Source organism: Alligator mississippiensis, chromosome 8 (genome assembly GCF_030867095.1).
Source record: "Alligator mississippiensis isolate rAllMis1 chromosome 8, rAllMis1, whole genome shotgun sequence".
Taxonomy (NCBI): domain Eukaryota; kingdom Metazoa; phylum Chordata; order Crocodylia; family Alligatoridae; genus Alligator; species Alligator mississippiensis.
Window position 1 is genome coordinate 40,721,297 of NC_081831.1, and position 5,123 is coordinate 40,726,419.

Here is a 5,123-nt window from a genome sequence, read left to right on the forward strand (position 1 = left end):
AGCAGGAACAGTTTTCAGTTTTCAAGCTGGGCCGAACTAGCCCCTAAACTACCCCAAGTTTGGGACAAGGGCATGAAATGGGCTTGCTTCTACCTTTGCCCTCTCCACAACAGACCTACGCTGAGTACAGTTCAGTTATATCAAATCTCTTGGGTCTTGCTGCTTGTCACTGCCCCTGTAAAGCTGTTCTATATTTCATAGTAACCAATAGAAGCAGTTGATGATGGTGACATTGCTGAGATCATTAGAAGAGTACTGAGGAGAAATGATTAGCAGAGGGGGCCTTAATTAGTGGTGGAATAGTCCCCGTTTACACCCATGCAAACTTCATACATCTCTTTTACTCAGGATCATCTGCTGAGTAGCTGCAAAGGAATCTGATAATGGCAGCACTCTCTGGTAAGAAGGGTAGATTGGAGTGTACTTAGTCATCTAGAGAAGCCCTGAAGAATGTTTACAGGAGAACAAGATAATTCTTAAAGACATTTAAGTGCTGCCCAAACAAACTGAGCTATTGAATTCTGTAAGATGGCTCAAAATGGATCTCATTCTCTATTGCAACCAATAGGATTTCAGAGTAGTTTCTATAGGATCCCATTGCTTGTATGGAACTAATTCATTCTATACATATTTTCACCAGTCTTTTAAGCAGGGCTTGGGTCAGAGGTTGCTGGAGGTTGGATTTACTTTATTAATGCTATAGACATAAACAGACATCACATTGCTCTGGGAAGAAAGCCTTTTGTTGTGGGATCTTACAGACATAAAGTCTGTTGTGCCAATTTAAGTACCTGTGAATTATGAGAGAGAAAATGTCACATTTTTCCCCTGGACAATGCTGTGTGCTTCTATAAGTTAATCATGACTCATTCCAGTTTACTGCCATTCATTCCAGGGACAAGTCTGTCAAAGGGGAAATGATGCAGCTGGGAAGGGCTATGTGTGTAAATGGCTAGGTGACTTGTGTTTTGGTCTGAGTTGAAACCTGGGACAATCAGGACTTCCTCAGATGAGATCTCTCTTTACAGCCTATGTCAGATGGGAGAAATCTGCTGAACTGTTAAGATAAGAGAAGCCATCTTTTACGTTGCAATGTAGATTGTAGGTTTTAATTTATGGGTTGGCTGCCAAGAGCCTAGGCTCAGGGCAGGAGAAACAAAGAGAAGGTAGCTGGCATAAGAAACAAGCTGCATAGATGAGCGTGAGGATGGATTTGACACTTGGCTGATGATATAAGGTTTAAATCCATTCTCTTCTAAAGGCTGTGACCGGATTTTCCCCACTCCAGCTGCCCTAGTGAAAGCTACAGCAGCAGAATGTGGCACTTGTGTTCCCAAGAACCGGAGGTTTCCTTCACATTGAAGGTATTCAGCCAATCTTTGACTGGCCATGAAAGCCACCATTGTGCAAGAGAGCATAGTGCAGTATATGCAGTGGAGAGACAAGATGTTCATCCCTTTCTCTTCTCCTTTTAGAGGGAACAAGCACTGGATCTGAGGGACAAGAAAAGTATTCAAGACACTTGTAGGCAGCTGTACCCCACATCTCTCAGATGTGCCAGATCCCAAATGCTAGATCCAAGAAAGGTCTTGGAGCCCCCTCCCTGTAGGAGAAGCAGTGAAGAGTACACAGTGTGTATGTATGTATATTTATTTATTTTGGGGGTATAATCCACGTGATGTTGTGTTGCCTGGCAACAGGCTGGGAGTGCTGATGTCATGCAGAGCAATTGCTTTCCAAGCCTGTGAACAGAAAGAATCATTTCAAGATGTAATGTCTGTGTGCGTATATACCAGAGAGAGGGAAAACGGGAGCAGGAATGATGAAAGCAGAGTTGCAGGAAACCATAGCAGCAATGGATTCAGGTGTATCCATCCCTTTTGGGCAGGAATCTGTGCTCAGAAAGGATAAGGGATTTCCAAGAAAAATGCCAGATGGAGGGCACTTTCACTGATACGTTTGGGGTGAATGTGGAGTAACACAGACTGGTAAAAATCCAACTTTTGCCAGTTATAACAATTTTGCCATGAGTCTGTACTTTACTGTCTCCTACTAGATAGCTGCATTAGTAGAGCACACTAGCAATTACCTGGCTTGAATTTCATTAGAAAAAGCCCATTTTAAAAGACTTTGGAGACACCACATCTCTCTGCAGAGTTGCCTATGTATGTCATAAAGGGACAGAGGGTAATACATCCTTTCCCAGGATGCACAGTGTTCCAGATTATTCCATCCTTCCACCATGTGTAGATTCCCACAGGAGACAGCCAGCGACTATGTTTTGAGAGAGGAAAGAAAAAGCTCTGCTTCTTGCCAGAAGAGGCATCTCCAAGTAGATACCTTCTACAAGAAGTTCAGGAGTCCTGGATTAAGGCATTCAACTCTGCTTTTCACAGTTTAACTCTGCATGACTTCATCATGGTGGAATGGAATGAAGGGGATCAACACTTCCTTTCTAAGTGCAGAAGGAATCGCCCAGAAACACCTTAGAGAGCTGATTATTTTCCAAAGGAAAACCACCCCAACAAAGTACAATTTGATCCCCACCTGCAGCTCATAGCCACCTGTCCCAGGGAATGGATGCAAAACACAGCTGTTGAAAATAAAAGTGGAAGAAAAATGTCGGTTCTGGACAGATCCACAGCTCCCTCCACCCTCACACACAAGTGGGCATCATCCTCATTACTTGAAAGATCCCTCTGTTGCAGCTGCTGGGTAAGACAAGATGGTGAAAGCTGTTGCAGAGAAGACAAGCTGCTTGCTTTATACTATACCCCCCCCCCCCCCCCCACACACACACACACACTTTGCAGTGGAATTGCTAGCATCAGGAGAAGGCTATTAATCATGCTGATGTCCTGATTAAGTCAAGCATTGGTGATGACATCTTGGAGCAGGGTGGTAGGTAAATCATTTATCTATCACTGGAAGCTCCAGGAAACTGCCATGGGTAGGGGCCTGCATATTCTATATAAACACATCTCTCTTCTTCCCCACCCTGCAGTCCCTTGTAAACATGGAGCATTACCTTAGGATGCTGGAGGAATGACAATCTCTGTTGCTATAGCAACAGTGAAAAGCTGCAGCAAGCAACAACCAGGCATGAGTTTATAATTGGCAGATTGGTGAAATGTCTGATAGATTAAAAACCACACACACACACCCCAACTTGTGCTGCCAGTTTGCATAATGATTACTACAAATTTGGGGAGAAAAGCAATATTACTCAGTCCTCTGCAGCCTTAAGAGTAAGGGTAGACTTCATCAGCAAGAAACGTATTTAACCACTTGCATACCAGGTTCTTCCCCCCCACCCCCAACCAAATCTTGCTCTATTTTAGCTAAACCTCTGGAATCATATATTAGCCCAGTTTGCTCCAAAGCATCCCATTTGCTCTTTGGCTTCGAGTTTTCAATTAACCTGCATTGCCTGTGCAGTTTGAAGCGAGATCTGATGGCAGATTATGTTTACATTGTTCATGGTTTTGGAAGGCTTTTACTATGCATTAATACCTAACCCACTGTTCTCTTGAAAGATGTCCAGTTGAAAGTAACACTCAAGTATCTGTAAGCTGCTGGAACAGATCAATACCACAACTGCCAGCACATTTTTCCCTTCAATATTTTAGATTGCATTGGTAATAAAAGAAAATTGTTTGATGCAGATAGAAAATGATTCTTAGCCATAGGTACAATCAGCCCTGTAACATCTGGCTGTAGAATTTGTCTTCTGGCTTGCAAAAAAAAAAAAAAAAGTTGCCTGAATTCCTTATAAGGACCCAGGTTTTGCCTCATTCACATCAGTGAGAAATCCAGATACCAAGGATCTTCTAGCTTGGTGGAAAGTAGATACCAGTAGGGTCACCCTACCCAATTTTTATTTCTATTCACTTAACAGCCTGTAACAGGAGGGCCTGCTCTGGGCCAATCTCAGTGTGGCCCACCCACCTGTGTTCTCTCCCACCACACCTTGTTGTTAATTATTTAATTGATCTTAATAAAGCAGGAGGCTGCCCACTTCTTGCCCCAATGCTAGGGGGTGCTATCTGTGGCTCCATTCCTCCCCTACACTGCAGCCCAAGCCTCATAGATGGCATCCAGATGTTACCATATCACCAGCCCCACATCAGGCCCCAAAATCCTACTAACTGAACCCCACCTGGATTCTTCTCTTCAGGCAGCCTATTCTGCCTTCATCCTGGGCAGCATAGCCCCCTGAACTGCTTCCCCTTATGGGTGTGGTCCCCCCCAGGACCTTTGACTACTAGCCCTGGCCCACCTCCAGGCAAGTCAGGAACCCCAGGCCCTCAGCTCTTGGGCATCCCTCACAATGGGCCCCCAGCCCTTCAATCCTTCCAGTCCTGGCCCCAGCATCAGCCAGCCAGGGGATGCCCAGACAGGTGTGAGTCTATGGCCCCACTCTCTCTGGGGGTCCACCTTCCAGACCCTACAAAGAGGATAACCCACCCCATTGGGGGGGCTTGGGGTTAAGACACCCCAACCCACCTTTCACCAGGGCAATAACTGGCCTAGCATTTCCTGGGTGCTCCCACACCACTGAGAGCCCCACCAGGCCACCCACTCCCAGCAGAGTGCAGTTTTAGGTCATACCCAGGACCAGAAGCCTCCTGACCATTCCCTACAACTCCTCCCTTACCTCCAGACAATACCAGCAGTTCTGCAACCAGGTGATGTTGTTACCTAGCCCACCCAGCAGCAAAATGCCCTGTTTATATGGGCAGCCCTGAATCTAAAATGGCTGCACTAATCAGGCACCTGCCGGCTGCTGCCTTCTGGCTCTTAAAGTGGCAGGCACACACAGTGCTCTGCCACACAGCCCCAGCTGAGACAAGGTCCCCACCCTACTGAGTGCTATTTACAGAGAGACAATTCTTGCCCCAAAAGGTATTTTTACACATGCTTTGGGGGTAATGGGGTGCTTTAGAGCAGCTTCGAAAGCTGTTCTAATTAAAGCTCCTTCAGTATCTCATGTATCAGTGTCCCCACATTTCAAAATGTCAGAGGGGGCACTTGAATTAAAGCTCATTTGGCGAGTGCCCCTACCACCATTTTGAAGCATAGGGACACTGATACATGAAATGTGGAGGCTGGCTGGAGCATGG

At 45.6% G+C, this 5,123-nt stretch overlaps 1 long non-coding RNA gene across 2 annotated transcripts; it reads right to left on the bottom strand.

The window, feature by feature from the left end:
• Positions 1-602: 602 nt before the first annotated feature.
• On the bottom strand, positions 603-4,725 carry LOC109283313 (uncharacterized). Of its 2 annotated transcripts, none has more exons than XR_009463940.1 (3): positions 4,658-4,725; positions 2,548-2,711; positions 603-1,493 (listed from the first exon to the last, which is right to left on the bottom strand). It is a non-coding gene; the product is annotated as an uncharacterized LOC109283313 (long non-coding RNA). The 2 variants fall into 2 exon arrangements; XR_002090425.2 differs by lacking the exon at positions 603-1,493 and adding an exon at positions 1,500-1,742.
• Between the last annotated feature and the right edge of the window lie 398 nt (positions 4,726-5,123).